The 16,383-nt window shown below is 40.4% G+C and overlaps 1 protein-coding gene across 3 annotated transcripts in view; it reads left to right on the plus strand.

The window, feature by feature from the left end:
• The window catches only part of SCTR (secretin receptor), a 152,921-nt gene that overhangs the window by 70,157 nt on the left and 66,381 nt on the right, over positions 1-16,383 (plus strand). For 2 of the 3 annotated variants that reach the window (XM_075530260.1, XM_075530261.1), the window contains exon 2: positions 304-414. The exons of the other annotated variant lie outside the window; for it this stretch is intronic. The gene's annotated coding sequence lies outside the window, so the exon portion shown is untranslated. The remainder of the gene's footprint in view (positions 1-303; positions 415-16,383) is intronic. 3 annotated transcript variants of the gene reach the window in all.

Raw genomic sequence — 16,383 nt, forward strand, 5'->3', positions numbered from 1 at the left:
ATTTGGCCTGAGCACTGGGAGGGACTGGATGATCATTGAGGAAGGTGAAGAACAGGCTTGGGGTGTTCTACCTTTTGTGGGTGTTTCCTGCATTGTGCAATATTTTCCCCATAGAATCCTTCAATATTTCAACTCAAGGTTTGAGTTTTAACTTCCATACCTTCAGCTTGAGAGATGCTGAGTATATTTTTCCTTTATAGCTTTCTAATTCCAAGTCCTTGTCCATTTCATTAGACTACTTTGTCTTCCTGAGTATCTTTTGAAATGTTCCGTTCAGCTCTTTTACTCCATCATGTATTCCAGTAACACCACTGTGGAAAACTATAAATCCCAAAGAAATAAGAGCCATGACGGAACTAGAAACATACACACCACGTTCAGTGGATGAACCTGAAGGGACGTATGCTGAATGAAGTAAGTTGATCACAAATGGACAGATATTGTATGAAACCAGTATTTTAAAGTGTCACAAAGTTGTCATTGTAAAAGAACCATCCTTTGATGGCTACCAGGGTTCAGAGTGGAAAGGAGGGTAAATTGCTAACTAGACACATATTATCTTGGGTGACAGAGAAGGCAAAATAGTAATAGTGCAAAGAAGAAAATAACCTATAACCCCACTTACAAAGCTCCCAGTTCTTCATATCATCAAATTGCCTTGTTCATCCCCAACTCAGGTGGGGTGTGCCTCGGTCTGACACAGGGCCTATGCGGCCACGGTGGCTGCTTCCCAGCTTGAGTGCCTTTGCTCTGCCTCTGCCCTTTATCAAAATGAGGCCAATGTCCCTGTGGACCCTGCTCTGCACAACCCGTTCCGGGAAGCCTTGTAGACCCTCTGGCGCCCTCAGTATCTGTCTGGCCGCATCAGCCTAGCCATTCAGCTGCACGGACCAGCATCTTCACCCCGTGCCCTGGCTGACCTGCCCCCAGTGTGAGATCAGAAGTGCTGGTATATTCATGGCACACAGTGACGTATTGCAGGAGCTGCCGCACAGAGCTCATGTGGAAACTGCATGTCAGAGGAAGCTTCCCACGCTCACGCTTAATTCTTCTGCATAAGCAAAGAGAAAGAAGCAGCCTTCGCCTCTAGTGACCCCAGACACTGGGTTAAGTCGTGGCAGGGAACCAACAAGTCTAAAAAGAGCCCCTCAGGGCAAAGCTACTATCACAAGGGCAATTCAGGAAGCGCCTAGGGATCTACTGAAGCTCTGGGAGACCCTACCCAGGCCTGGGCAGCAGCATTTACAGTTCGAGTTTAAAGCCATTCTACATGACAGTAGCAGATCCTGCCTCATGTCCTTAGTGAGTCTGAAATAAAGAGTCTCAAAGCTCCTCTTCCTTCCGGGATCCTCATGAAATTTAGAATGAAGGGTTAAGAACATTCAAGGTATTTCTCCTCCCCCATATTCCTCAAAGAACCCCCAGTTCCTCCGTCCTCTGGGTGCTTCTCTTGTCCTTGTGCGAACACATGTAAACTGTGCCCTCTGAGTGTCCCCAGCAATCTCCACCAGCTTTCCCCGGGCCACAGCCTACCCTTGTCACCGCAGGGCTGGTCTGTCCCTGAAGCCCCAATCTTGGCCTCCTCTCCAGTGCCATCAGGCTCAAAACACCGACAGTGGGAGAAACAGGTCATCCCCGCAGTTTACTTTGTACTTCCCTGGACCCTCTTTTCTCACACCCAGACGCGTTTCCATGTGTCTCCCCTCACGTCTCCCTCCACCTTCTTGCTGCTGGATGGTTCCCTCTCCCCTACCAATTTCTTCCCCTCAGGAGTCAGCTGACTTTGGCATGGAAGGCACCAGGAGGGCTGGAATTGGTACCCAGCTGTGGCACAGCTGCTAAGAACTCTGCCAATAATTGCTCTGCCAGAGAAAGATGTGACTGCTTGCAAAGATTATAGCCTTGGGAAGCCTATGGGTCAGTTCAAGTCCACCCTGTAGTCCAAGGATTGCCTTGGCTTGGAAGGCAGACCAGGTGGGCCGAAGCTGAGTTGGCAGGTAGAGTTCTCAAAGACCAGGGACCATTTATGAGGAATGGATGATGGGGACTGTGGAGGGAACCAAAGCCCCAGCCTTCTATCCATGTGTCTCTCCATTGTGTTTACTGAGCATCTGCTCTGTGCTGGACCCACGGGTTTCTGCTGACTCACCTACTAGTGGGGAAGGCATCTGTGGTCTGGCACCAAGAGCTGAGGACCGCAGTGGCCTGTTCTGGCTTCAGGATGCAGTGTCAGGGTGTGTGACTCTTTTAAATTTTATATGTAAAACAAAAGGGGGAATTGTGGGATTATAAAGAGACTTTCCCCCAGCTTTGTCTCCCCTAAAGATAGGCCAAACGTTAGAGGCTGTTTGCCAGCACATGGTGGGAGGTCAGATGCATTTCTGCCTTCAGACTACAGTCTGGTCCCACCACTGGTGGAGCCCACTCTCTGCTGTTCAGGACAATAGATTACTTCTCCCTGAAGGCTTGCAGCCATCAGTCGGGTCCGCAGTAAATGGGGTTCACACCCTATAATAGTTTCTATGGAGAGCCAGAGAACAGGTCACATCTACCCAGTGATATCCAAAGTTAGACTACCATCCTGAATCTAGGATCCGGCCATCTTGTCACATGTGTACCCCAATTCCTCCCCTTCCCATTGCGTGTAGATTGTCCCCCCTTTCATTGCTGTGTAACCTATAGTGCAACCCCTTCCTGTGATGTATGTCTTTACCTGTAATTAGGGGACTTGCATGTCCCCAAAGACACTTAAGCCTTGGTTAGTAATAAAGAGCTCTCTCCCCCCTTGTCCCCCCACCCCCCCTCTCTCGCTCAGTCCCCCTTCCTCTCTCCTGGTCCTCGCTCCCCAGTTCCTTTTCCCCTTGCCCTCCTTCCCCTCCCCCTCTCTCCTGCCCTCCGGTCTCCCATCTCCATGTGGACCACCAAGTGGGGCTGAGGTGAGCATGCTACCATGAAATGTGTCTGATTCCATTATCCCAATCTCCCTTCTACCTCTCTATGACAACATTAAAATATATATCTAGATATGTATTTTAACCGTACAATCTAACCCGCGATTAGTTGTGGGGGGCTGGCGTTTCCCCCACAAGGGTTGGTTGTCCCACTGCGAGAAGTGAGTCCTTTGCTTCCTGTCTACTTCATGTGACACTGCAAGTTAAGGGCGAGCTGAGTCCAGAAAGAGGAGCCCTCCACCGTATGGAGGAGCGAAGACAATGTGGAGATTCCCAAAGCAAGTTCTAATTATCACATACAGCAGCATCTCTAAAAAATTTCTGGTGCAGATTCCCTGGAGCGGCCTCAAAGACTGAATTAGAATCTCTTGATTTGGGGCCAGAAACCTGCACCTGCCCACAGGGGATTCTGGTATTTATGGGAATACGGGATGTTAGAACCTTTGAAACAGGGCTGGCAGTCAAGGAATCTTCATTTCAGAGGTTAAAGGTGCCTAGGAGGACGTCGATGCTCGGAGTTTTACCTTTTAGTACAGATGTCTGAAAATAGACTCCTGCTCTGTACGAAAGCTTTGACTCTTCCCCCTGTGTAGTTCCACCACCCCTTCAGATCATGCCCATCCCCTCTCCGGAGCTACATTTGAGAGGACACAACTTAGCTCATCCTCCAGATGCCAGGAGAGAGGAAACGACTTGGGGTGGGGTGGGGTGGGGGCGGGAGTAGTGAGACAGCTACCATCCACCAGTACCAGCTCTGTGCCAGGCATGATGTGTGCCTTACCTCACTCTTGACAACCTTACAAGGAAGACGGAGACAGACGAGTACAGCTCATACAGGTGAGGCAGGGTTGGAGTCCGGGTGAAGCACTGAGGATGGGTGAGACAGGGTGAGACCCAGGCTTTTTCTGAGAGACTGTGAGTTGAAGGCTGCCTGCTGCTGCTCACCTCATGGGTGTCATCTCCGCTCTGCTTCCACTCCCCTCCTCACCGCCCTCCAGTGACATCGCAGATGTCATGGGTCTCTCAGAAACCTATCCCCAAAATTCTCAGAATTCTGTCTGCGGTCGAATGGTTGGGTGGTTACCTATATTTATGTATTTTTCAATGTCATAACTATTTACAGAGCGTTGATTTAATGTGCAAGGCCCCATGCTGAGCCCCAAGGAGAGGTAGATTAATTAGTTTCCTATACATTTCAGAGATGAGTCCTTTGTATAATATATCGTTGCCAAGTTTGGGGTGTGTCTTTTCAATCTGTGGGTTCTCTACTTATGGTGAAAGGTCTTGATGCACACATCTACTTTTAGGCAAACTAGCCTAATTTGTCTCCTGCTATTTGTTTTTTTTTTTTCAGGTATATTTGAGAGTGTATTTATGCCATAGATTAGTGACTCTGCTTTTTCCTATTCTTTCATTGAGGAGCTTTTTAGTTCTAAATGTAGGTCTTTGCTTCATTTAAAATTTGCTTTTGAAGATGGTGTGAGATATGGATCCTGCTTTATTCTTCTACAAATATATATCCAGTTTTGCCAGCATTGTTTGTCAAATAGACCTTCTCTTCCTCCATTTAATAGCCTTTGGTGCTTTTTAAAAAAATCAGTTGTCCTTAGGTAGGTGGATTTACTACTAAATTCCCAGTCCTGTTCCATTGGTTTTTGTTTCCGTCATACCAGTCCCGGGATCTTCGGACAGTGTTGGTTGTGTGGTAAGTAGGCTTTGAGATCCCAATGTCAAAGTCTTCCTACTTTATTCTTCCTTTGTTCTTCCAGGCCTTTGTCTTTTGCATCTGAAGTTGATTATTAGTTTAACCATCTTTTTAAAGACTACCACCAAATCTTGTAGTCTGGACTTGGATTGCCTTAAACGATAGAACCCTTTTCTGTATTGACATGTTCACAAAGTTATGTCTTCCTTTCCTTGAACATGGAATCGTCTTCCATGTATGGAGTTCTCTTTTGGTTTCTTTTGTGGTACTTTCTGTGACAGGTTTTTTTGTTTTGCCAGTTAGCCTTATTTCTAAGTATTTAATCTTTGAGGTGACTATTGTCAATGGTATTGTGTTCCTGATTTCGTTTTCAGATTCTCTTTGGTTATGTAAAATAATCTAACTGATATTTGTATGTAAGTTACTTTCATTTTTACTTTCCCCTTTTTATAGCCACTCAGGCCATTGTTTAGGCCTGATGGGAAGGAATCTGGTGGTTGGTTTTTTTATCTAAGACTGTGATACTTCTTTCTTAAAAAAATTTTTTTAAGAGAGAATTTATTTTACTTTATATATTTATTTTTGTTTTATTTACTAATATGTATCTTAAATTCACTTCCCCTTTTGTTTGTGGAATATTACAAACACAATGAAAAACATATTCTATGTACTTGTGAAGCCCATAATAAATAAATGACAATATCCTATTAAACCCCTTGAATATATGGTTCTTTTTAGCGCTTTCTTTTTTTTGGTCCTTTCCCACGCTCCCTTCATGCCTTCCGATCCCCTCCCTCCCCTCTCTCCATTCCCTGGCATCATCGAAGTCTTTATAATCATATCCTTTTGTGTGAAAACCATTTTTAATTTTCCTTTATAGTGGTATAATAAAATATTTATCTTTATGAGATCGTCTAACTTTGCTGAGTGTAATGTCCTCTAATTTTGTCCATGTCTTGAGGTGTTTGACAGACATGTCGTTATTTTGAAAGGATGCAAGATATTCCATTGTGTGAATGTCCCAGAGCGTGTTACGTTCCTCTACAGATGGGGTTTTTGGTTCTTTTCATATCCCTCGCAGAAGCGTTACAAGGAAGAGAACAACCGGTCAGGGTGTAGTATAGCATTGATGAAACACACACCTTTCCTCTAGTTCTTTAATGCTTCCTTCCCCCAACCCCCAGCTATCATGACCCCAATTCTATCTTACAAACTGGACTAGACCAGAATATGCATGCTGCTACTGGTGAGAGCCCACAACACAGAGAATCCAGGATAGATAAATCCCTCAGAGCCAACAGTGAGGATAAGGGGAAGGTGGGGGGAGAAAGGGGAAATCAATTACAAGGATTAACATATAATCCCCTCCCAGGGGGGTGAACAACAGAAAAGTGGGTAAAGGGCGACAGAGGATGATGTAAGATATGAAAATAATAATCTATAACTTATCAAAGATTCATGAGTGAGAGAGAGTGAGGGAGGGAAGGGGAAAATGAGCTGATATCAAGGGCTCAAGTAGAAAGAAAATGCCTTGAAAATGATGATGGCAGCATATGTACAAATATGCTTGACATACTGGATGAATGTATGAATTGTGATGGGAGATGTAAGAGCCCCCAATAAAATATTTTTTAAAAAGAAAGTAATTGCTTCCATAAATCTGGCTATGCAGATGTCTATTTATGTTTTGTTCTTTATTTCTTTAGCGTATATACCGAGTAGCGAGATTGCAAGATTATAAGATATTTCAATTTGGATTTGTTTAAGGAAGCAGCATACTGACCTCCATAAACCAAAATCAAATTCCCCGCCATCGAATCGAGACTGACTCATACCTGCCCTATAGGATAGGGTAGAGCTGCCCCTGTGAATTTTGACACTGTAACTCTTGGCAGGAGTAAAAGTTCCCATGATTTTGAATTGCTGACCTTACCGCTAGCAGCCCAACAAGTAACCACAAGGCACCAGTTCTCCTTGCTGACTTCCATAGTGGTTACCCAATTCTGTAGTCTCCCAAGCAGTGTATGAGTGTTCCAATATCTCCACATCCTCACCAGCATTTATTATTTTCATTTTGCTTATAGTGTTGGTGAGAGACCATGTCTGATTGTTTTCATTTTTATTTCTCTTTTGACTAATGAATGGGAACATTTCTTGAGATGATGGTGGCTAACTGGATATATCAGTTTCCATACATTGTCTATTTATGTCTTGTGCCCAATTTTGATTGGGTTATTTGTCTTTTTCATGTTAAGGTGTAGTTTTCTATAGATTTTTAAAAGTTAACTCTTTATATGGCCAACTATATCATGGCCAAATATATTTTCTCAATATGTGGATTTTCTTTATATTCTTTTAATGAGGTCTTTTGATATACATAAATGTCATGTATTTACAAGGCCCCACTCCCCTATTTCATCTTCTGTCGTGTATTTTTTCATTATGTTCAGTAGAGTATTTATGTCTTATATTAGGACCCTTAAGTTTGTCTCTATGGGATTTTCAATGTATAGGATCACATCATTTGCAAATAAAGTTTTCCTTCTTCTTTGTGAATTTGGATGCCTTTATTTCCCCTTTATTGCCTTTTAGTTCTGGCTAAGACTATTTTCCCCAATATGGAATAGGAGTGGTGATGAAGTGCATCCTTCTCTGGTTCCCATTTGGAAAGGGGATTTTCCTTGCCATTAAAAGCTAGGTCGGCTGTTGGTTTTGTATACATGCTCTCAATTGTGTTGAGGAGTTTCTCTTCTATTTATATCTTGCTGAATGTTTTTATAAGGAATGGATATTGGATTTTCTCACAAGTGTTTTACACATCAATCAATATGACCATGTGGTTTCTTTCCTTTGTTTTACTTATGAAATGGATTATACAGATGTTTTTTCTTATGTTGAGCTATCTTTGTATATCTGATATAAATCCCACATAATCACAATATGTTTTTTATATTTATTTATAATACATTTCTATCATATGTAAACACATATTACAAAATTACCATATATAATACATATTCATGGGTTCTATTTGGTAGAATTTTGTTGAGAATTTTTGCATCTATTTTCATGAAGAATTCTGATCTATATTTTTGTCATTCAGTGATATTTTTACCTGGTTTTGGATCAGGATTATGCTCATTCAAAAAGAGAGGGGTCATTTTCCTTGCTTTTTTATATTTTGGTGCAATTTGTGTCAACTATTCTCTGAATGTTTGTAGAATTCACAAGTAAAGCTGTCTGGTCCCACACTTGTTACTGGGAGTTTTGTAGTAACCTGGTACATTTCTTCTTTTGTTATGCATCAGTCAGATTTTCTACTTCACTTAGTATTAGTTTAGGTAAATAATGTGTTTCTAGAAATTTGTCCCTTCTTTCTAGATTTTCAAATTTATTGGAGTACAGTTCTGCATAGTATTCTGTTGTTATTTTTTCTACTTCAGTTGTTAAGTCACTTATTTCATTTCTTATTCAGGTTATTTGCATCATCTTTCTTTCCAGTGCTTTGTTGATTTATGAATCATTTCAAAGAACACATTTCTTGTCTCATTAATTCTTTCTATTGATCTTTTTGTTTGCTTTCCACTTCACTTTTTCTACTCTAATCATATTTTTTCTTTTCCTCTGGTGACTGTAGACTTATTTTGCTGATCTTTTTCCAATTATTGGAGCTGTTGGGTTAAGGTGCTGTCTTTGGCTATTTCTTCTTCTTTTTAAATGTGTATGTTTATTGCTATAAAATACCCTGTGGATACTGCTGCGTCCCAATGATTTGGGTATGTTTGACTTTTGTTTTTATTTGATTCAAGATTTTTCCTATTAACCAGTAGTTTTAAAGTAGAATGTTACTCAATTTCTACGTATTTGATTTTTTTCTTTGATCTTCCTATTATTGAATTTTAATTTGATAGGATTGTGCTCTGAGAAGATGCTTTGTACTATTGCAAAGTTTTAAAATTTATTTGATGCTTGTTTTGTCACTCAGCATATAATCTATTTTGGAGAATATTTCAGGCACACCCTAAAAGAGGCATACTGTTCTGTTCTTAGGTAGAGTGCTCTGTAAACATCTATGAGATCAAGTTGATTGGTTGTGGTGCTTAGTTCTTGTGTATAATTGTCAGATTTCTTTCTTGTTTTCCTATCCTTCATCAAAAGTGGTGTATTATTCCTTGGACAGGCAGACAACCCTATCCGGGGGGATGAGGGATACTGATGGGAAAGGCAAGTTAGGAGATGGGAAAGGGAACAAACATATCTGGGGGAGCACAAATGCATGGTTGTTTATAGGAAAAGCAGGAGGACTGACCTCCAGGTGGAGGGAAAGTGATGGAAAATGCTTTTGGGGACCCTAGTGGGGTTGTGTCCTTTGTGGTATGCACCAAATGGGCCACATTGACCTGGGCTTTTAAGCACATCATGTGAGTCCAGGCCAGGTGCGGTGGAATGCTGGGGCATTGAATCCTGGATCCTCAGGATACATGGCATGCTCCAGAGGCTGCATCAATGAGATCCAATGTGGAAAATCCACCGGGTGACTGACTCTACCTCAGACACAATAGTAACTGGAGAGCTTAAGGCTGAGAATTCATGGTGTCTTAGGAAGTGGAAGACAGCTGTACCAAGACTGTTGGTAGGTGGACAAACATAGTCTTACTACATCAATGCCCTATATGCTATATTAAGATATATATTATTCCACCAAACCTGTGAACGATACTCTCAGTGAATATTATTGTAAAATTTCCCTGACAACTCCCTTTGCTTGTTTAAATAGCATCCAGCCAAGAAAGGATTGATTCTGTATAAGTGAATAACCCAGGTACTAGGATAGGGAGTTAACTTACATTGGCCCAATATCCCTCTCTCAACAGGGCTTTGAAAAACTAGTACCAGGGGCTAATAAAAAACAATATTAATAGATAATCATTATGTTCCATGGAGATGATCAATAAGAGTCTGTAGCGTAAATTAACAAGGAGGTTTTGAAAAGAAGCCAATGGCAGATTAATATAACATAGATCCAGGAATGGATTTTGGACTTGCACTAAATTCTAACTCCAATTTTAGACAGTTAGTTCTTACATTACGGCCCTGCTCAATCCTCACTCACAGGAAGAGAACGCAGAAGACATGGGTACTATAGCAAAGTGTGCGCAAGAAATTAGATAGTGCCCAGCTATCAGATAAAATGGCATTTGGGGTCTTAAAAGCTTGTTTCCAAACAAGCAGCTATCTAAGTGAAATGTCAACTAAGTTCACTATGGAAGAAGCACATCAACATCAGTGATCAAAGGATTGTATATTGTATTATCTGAAGCCAAAGGAGGGAATAGTATCATAGCCTAAGTGGTGAGAATCTGGTTTGCAGAAGGCTATGAATGATTTTGGGAGTCCAAGGTAGATTTGTGGGATCTACTTGTTAATGAGACTCGGAAGTTTTCCCTCTATCCATAAGAAAGGGATGGAAGGAAAGTGGTTACCAAATAAAGTATACCAGCAAGATGACTATAGAAAATCAAAATGATAAACCTGACTTGAACAGTTAAAACCTTGTCAGTTGATCTCCCTTCTGATGTCTATTAGACCTCATCTAGTTTTCAACATCTTCTGCATTCTTTTGTTTGTTCATATTGGGGTTTATCTAAGATGTATTATGTCACTGGGGGTCACTCTCTTGAATTTTTGTTATATGTTTTTCGGTTTACTAGTATATGAAACCCAGGGTTGATGAACCTATAGGGACAGCAAGTAAACTAAGGGTTTCTTGGGAGTACAGTGGGGGTTGGAGGTAAAAAGGAGCTGATGTCCAGGAGATGAAGAAGGAAGAAAATGTTTGAAACTGACTGTGTCAGCAATTGTACAATAATGTTTGATGTGATTGAACTATGGAATGATATGATACCTGTATTAACTTCCAATAAATGTTTTCTTTTTAAAAGTGCAATTTTATAAAGCTGTCTATTTCACTTTTCAACTCTAGGAGTTTGGTTAATGTATTTTTACACTGTTTCATTGACTTAATATTTATGATTCTGTCTTCTTGCTTAGTTGACACTTAATCATTTATAATACCTTTTTTCCTCTTATGCTGTTTTTTCCTTTAAAGTTTATTTGATCAGAAATTAATATTGCCACTCATGCTCTTTTATGATTGCAATTACCTTGATGCATTTTTGCTATCTTTTGATTTTTAGTCTATTTTTAATGATATTGAAGGGTTCTCACAAATCTTATCCATTATTCAGTTATATTAAGCATATTTCTACATATGTTGCCATCAACATTTTCAAAACAATTCTTCCTACTCAAGGCCTTGATATGAGCTCCTCTTCCCCTCCCTCCTTCATCCTTTTAGTCTATTTTAGTCTTTGTGTCAAGGTTTATCGGTTGTAGACAGCATATTGATGTATCCTGGTTGGTTTTTTTTAGTCATTTTATTGGGGGCTTGTACAACTCTTATCACAATCCATACATACATACATTGGGTCAAGCACATTTGTACATTTGTTGCCATTATCACCTGCTCCATGCCAGTATATGGCATTTACATCTTGGTGCACCGGATTGAAGTCTGGTCCCTCTTTCCCTGTGGAGGTATAAACAATACCCACCCCTTGGTTGGGTTATTGTCCTGTTCCCCCGCTACCCATTTCTTTCTTTCTTTTTTCTATTTCCCCATTCCTTTTTAGTAGGCTACCATATATATCCCTAGATTTTGTCAGGCCCCTGCCATACTACTGGACCTCACTCCAGGAATGTTTGTGTACAGTAGCTTTTCCCCTATTCCCCTTTTGAATTTTTTTTAAAGTTTCCCTCAGCAGACTCATGTTGTACTTGTATTTTGGGGCTTGGCTTACTTCGCATAGCATAATTTACTCCAGTTTTTCCCATACAGCGATGTGCTTCATACATTCATCACTGCTTCTTAGCTATACGTAGTACTCCATTGTATGTATGTACCACAGTTTTTTAATCCATTTGTCTGTTCATGGAAATTTGGGTTTTTTCCAACTCCTTGTAATTGAGAACTGTGCCACGATGAACATTGGGGCACAGATGTCTGGCCATGGTTTGTTTCTTGCCTCTTCTGGGTATATGTCCAGTAGGGGGATTGAAGGGTCATATAATAGCTCAATTTCCATCTGTTTTAGGTATCACCAAATCGATTTCCATAGTGGCTGTACATCCCTACAGGTCCACCAGCAGTGGATGAGACTTCCTATCTCACCACAGCCCCTCTAGCACTTGTTGCTTTCTGATTGTTTGAATTGGGCTATTTTGAGGGTGTTAGGTGGTACCTCATTGTTTTAATTTGCATTTGTCTTATGGTTAAAAATCAGGAACATTTTCGCATATGTTAATTGTCCATTCAGATTTATGCCCTTGTGAAATTTCTGTTCAGGTCCTTTGCCCACCTCCTCAGTGGGCAATTAGATTTTTTTTTCTTTTTGAAAGCTAGCAAAGTACTGTAGATTTTAGTAATAAGGCACTTGTTTGATGCGTCATTGGTAAAGATGTTTTCCCAGTCGGTGGACTCTCATTACTCTCTTGGTGAATTTTTTCGATGTACACAGATGTCTTATCTTCAGTATATCCTACTTGTCTATTTGTGACTCATCTGTATTTGTGCCCATCCCTATTTCTGATAATCTATGTATTCCCTGTGCCAAAGTTCTCAGGTTGGTCCCAATTCCCTCATTGATGGCCCTAATAGTTTAGGGTTTTACCTTGAGGTCTGTGACCCACCTTGAATTTATTCTTGTGCACGGAGTGAGATAAGGGTCTTGCTTCACTTTTCTGCAGGTAGATATTCATTTTTTTAAGCACCACTTGTTGAAGAGGGCATCTGCTTCCCATTTGATATTTTTGGGGTCCTTATCAAAGATCAGTTGTCTGTATGCTGATGATTTTATTTCTGGATTATCAGTTCTTTTCCATTCATCTGAGTATCTGTCATTGTACCAATACCATGTGGTTTGGATCACTGTGGCTGTATAGTATGTGCTAAAGTCAGGTAAAGCAAGCTCTACCACTGTGTCCTTCTTCTTGAGGAGTTCTCTGCTAATTCTGGGCTTCTTCCCTCTCCATATGAAGTTGGCAGTCAGTTTTTCAATTTCTTTGAAGAAAGATGAGGGCAATTGTATCGGGATTGCTTTAAACTTATGTAGTGCCTTGGGCAGAACTGACATCTTTATTATATTGAGTCTTTAAATCCATGACCATGGGATATTCTTGCATTTGTTGAGGACGGTCTTGGTTTCATGTAACAGTATAAATTTTTATGTTGTTTTCCTCATATAGATCTTTTGTTCTTTTAGTCAGGTGTATCCCTAGATATTTCCATTTGTACTTGGCTATTGTGAAGGGTACCATGTTTTTATCTCCTCTTCTGTCTTATCTGATGAATATAGCAGTCTGATAGACTCTGCCATACTCCTCTATTGCTTCCAGTACTCCCTTTGTGGAGCTTTTGGGATTTTCCATAAATAAAATCATATCATCTGTGAATAATGACAGTTTTGCCTCTTCCTTCCCCAGGCGAATACCTTTGATGTCTTTTCTTTGCCTTATGTTGTGAGCTAAAACCTCCAGTACGATGTTAAATAAGGGTGAGGATAAGGGGTATCATTGTCTGGTCCCCTTTCTCAGTGGGATTGTGTTAGTCTTTTCTCCATTGACTACCACATTGGCTGTTGGTTTTTCATATAAAGCTTGTATTGTCTTGAGGAACTTTCCTTCCATTCCTATCTTCTTGAGTGTCTTAAACAGGAATTGGTGTTGGATGTTGTCGAAATCTTTTTCAGCATCTATCGATATTATCATGTGGTTATAGTTTTTCATGTCATTGTGGCGAATGATACTAATGGTCTTTCGTATGGTATGAATCCCACTTGGTCATGGTGAATTATTTGTTTTATATACTTTTTTATTCTATTGACCAGATTTTCTTAGTGATTTTTGCAATCGTGTTCATTAAGGATATTGGTCTGTAGTTTTTGATTCTTGTTGGATCCCTGCCTGGTTTCCATATCAGAGTTATACTAGCTTCTTACAAGGAGTTGGGGAGGTTGCCGTCTTTTTCTGTGCTCTGGAAGAGTTTGTGTAGAAATGTTGTCAGTTATTCCCTGAATGCTTGGTAGAATTATCCTGTGAAGCCAGGAGTTGTTTGTTTGTTTTTTTTGGTGATCCCTTCATAACCTTGTCTATTTCTTCTATTGCTATGGGTCTGTTGAGATTCTTGATGTCCATCAAGGATAGTCTAGGGAGGGATTGTTTTTCCAAGAATTTGTCCATGTCTTCCAAGTTGTTGAATTCATTGGAGTACAGTCCTTCATAGTACCGTGTAATTATCCTTTTGATTTCATTAGGGTCTGTTTTAATGTCCCCTCTATCATCCCTCATCCTTGCTATTGAAATGTATTCCCTCCTTTATTTGGTTAGCTTTGCCAGCAGTCTGTCAATTCTGTTTATCCTTTCAAAGAGCCAACTTTTAGCAGCATTAATTTTCTCCATAGTTTTTTTTATTTTCCTTCTGCTGAATCTCAGCCCTGGCTTTTTTTTTTCTTTTGCTATTAGTACAGTTGTCCTGTTGACTCTGCTCTAGTTATTGCAAATTTTGTGCCAGCATGTCAATCGTGAGTCTCTCTTCCTTTCTCATTTGTGCATATATTGCTATGAAACTTCCTCTGATAACTTCCTATGCTTTGTCTCATAAGTTTTGGTATGTTGTGTTCTCATTCTCATTGGTTTCTAGAAATTTCCCAATTTCATCTCTGATCTGGGCCAGTAAACACTCCTTTTGCAATAGATAGTTATTCATCCTCCAATTGTTTGCTCTTGTTTTCTTTATCTTCCTGTTGTTGTTTTCCAGTCTATGGCACAGCTGTCAGAGAGAGAAGTTTGCATGATACCAATGTGCTTAAATTTATGTAGATTCACCTTATGCCCCAGCATGTGGTCTATCTCAAATATTTGCCATGTGGGCTTGAAAAGAATGTGAATATTTTTGTATTTGCATGAAAAACTCTGTAAATATCTATCAGGTCAAATTGTTTAATTGTAGCTTCCTTGTTGAGTTTCTTTCCCTGTGATCTATCTTTCTCAGAGAGCGGTGTATTGAAGTCACGTACTATAATTGTTGATCCTGTGATTTCTTTTTTCATCCTCTCATTTGGGGAATATGTGTTGAAAATGCTTAGTGGTTTTTGTCCACCATTCCCTTGGGCATTTTATAGTGCCCCTCCTTATCTCTTTTTATGGTTGGCACTTTGAGGTCAATTTTATCTGAGATTAGGTTGCAACCCCTGCTTTTTTGAATTGCTGTTTGCTTGGTTTATCTTTCTCCACCCTTTGATTCTCAGCATATTTTTTCTGTAGTCTTGACATGTTTCTCCTGTAGGCAGCAGATTGATGGGTTGTTTTTTCTAAGCCTGTTGGCTAGCCTCAGTCGTTTAATGCCTGAGTTCAGTCCATTGATATTCAGGGTTATTATCTCCATCTGTGGAGTCTGTGATACCACCATATAAATTTTGTGTTGGGTGTTTTCCTACCTCCCCTTCTTGTCAGTGTGTTGTGCATGTGTGTGGTTCATTCTTGACTTCTTTCCATCGTTAAACCAATGCTATCTTGGGGTATGTTTTCTCTTTGTTGCCATCTGGGTGAGGTTTTTCCTATGTGGTGGTCTCTTATTTATGCTTGGTGAGCGCTGTTCGTCTGCCCATACTGGGTCTGTAAGGATCTTTTGTAGGGCTGGGTTTCTTCTAACGTATTCTTTGAGTTTTTCCTTGTCTGGGAAGTCTCTTACTTCTCCATCTATCTTGATAGATAATTTGGCTGGGTAGAGTATTCTTGGGTTTGCATTATTTTCCTTCAGTTTTCTGGAATATGTACCCCACTCTCTCCTCTTCTTCATAGTGTCTGCTGATAGGTTTGAGCATATTCTTATTTGGGACCCTTTATATGCGATTGCTTGTTTTTCCTTAGCTGCTCTCATGATTTCTCCTTTTCCTCAATGTTGGATAGTTTAACTATTATGTGCCTTGGTGACTTCATCTTGGGATTCAGTCTAGCCAGTGTTCTTTCAGCCTCCTGAATGGTTGCCTGGATTTCATTCACTAAGCTGAGGAAGTTTTCCTCCAAGAATTCCCTCACTATTGTTGCAGATGACTTCTTTGTTGTGTTTTCTTCCAGTAATCCAATTATTCTGATGTTGTACCTCTCCATAGCATCAGACATAGCACTTAGGTTTTCGTCAGCTTCTTTGATGATTTTATTAGATTTTTGTTAAAGTCTGGTTGTCCTCTAGATCACTGGTGTAGTTCTCTGCATCTTCCAGTCAATTGGAGAAGTCCATGAGTCTGCTACTGGTTTTTGTTATCCCGTTCCTAAGCTCTTGTATTTCCCTTTGGTGTATGGACTTTATCTCCTCTATCATTTTATCTTTTTTTCTGTATTGCTTCCCTCATATCCCGTATGACTTCAAACAGCGTTGTGAAAATTTCTTTCTGTGGCAGATCAATGTCTGCTTCTTCTATGTATGTTGTTAGGTTCAGGACATCTTCTCCCATTGCCTTTTGTTTATCCTGTCTTTTTTTCTCATTGAGGTCGTTGGGGCTGATTGCTGTTTGTATTGCATTGTTTTAGAGGAGCCAGGTACCTTTTTCCAGGGAGTCAAAGAGCACTGGCTATCTCTGGGAGACTTGTAGGAATGCTTCTTTAAACTTC

The sequence above is a fragment of the Tenrec ecaudatus genome, chromosome 13 (assembly GCF_050624435.1).
Source record: "Tenrec ecaudatus isolate mTenEca1 chromosome 13, mTenEca1.hap1, whole genome shotgun sequence".
Lineage (NCBI taxonomy): Eukaryota > Metazoa > Chordata > Mammalia > Afrosoricida > Tenrecidae > Tenrec > Tenrec ecaudatus.